Consider the following 990-nt stretch of genomic DNA (forward strand, 5'->3'; position numbering starts at 1 on the left):
CAATCAAAGAAATCATAAGTAATGGGTTTTAAAAGTATACATTTCATATTTACATTATTTCCAAACAGTGTTTATTAAATTGAAAGAAAAATAATTTTAAAAATATATATACAAAAATTTCATCAACAAGCCTAATAAATCTTAATCTAAATAACAAAACTATGGTAAAAATTAAATAATGTAATATCACGTTCAATTGCTCTAGTAAGGTATATAAACGATAACCTAAGTAAAGTATATCAATAACTTGAGCTATAAGCGTAACAGTGTTCCTAGAACAAAATTATAAAAATATTTTGCTAAAGCTCAGCACGGGTTGTAGAGAAAATGTTTACCACTTCATGTTCATAAGAATCAAAATAAACTAGCTAACACGTCGCTTAAAGTGTAACTATCGGATATACTTATAAAATAAAATAATGAAGTGAAATGCATTATGAAGATTAAAATTATAAAGCAACCATGTTTGTTAGTGAATTTCACTGGCAACTAATAAATACTAAGAGTTTAAATTTAAAGTTGTCCCAACATTATCTTTATTTTAACATGTGCTGACAGAATAAATAACAATAATCATACAAAGTGAAAATAAAATACAAGAAACAACATCAAAACATGATATAAATAAGAGTGCTATTTTATGTAAGTTAGTGAATTTAATTAAATACATTATATAATGTTGTTTTAAATATTACTTGAACTTTCTGAGACATATTTACTACTAAATAATGAAACGGTTCGACTCACGATTATAATTGTAAGCAGGAACATTTTAATTATTTAGTTTTATGTTAACATATATTATGATTTCGTTTAATGCATGACATCTACAACTCTATGACACTACCAGCTTACTTCGTACTGGTCAACCAATCCCGTTTAGGGAGAGGGGCTAGGCTACCTTGAAATTCGTATCTTACTGCCTCTCTTACCCTCCTATTAAATACTATTAGTTCGTCACACCAATTTTGACCATTTTAACACCCCCTC

This window comes from Choristoneura fumiferana, chromosome 20, assembly GCF_025370935.1.
Source record: "Choristoneura fumiferana chromosome 20, NRCan_CFum_1, whole genome shotgun sequence".
Classification (NCBI taxonomy): Eukaryota; Metazoa; Arthropoda; class Insecta; order Lepidoptera; family Tortricidae; genus Choristoneura; species Choristoneura fumiferana.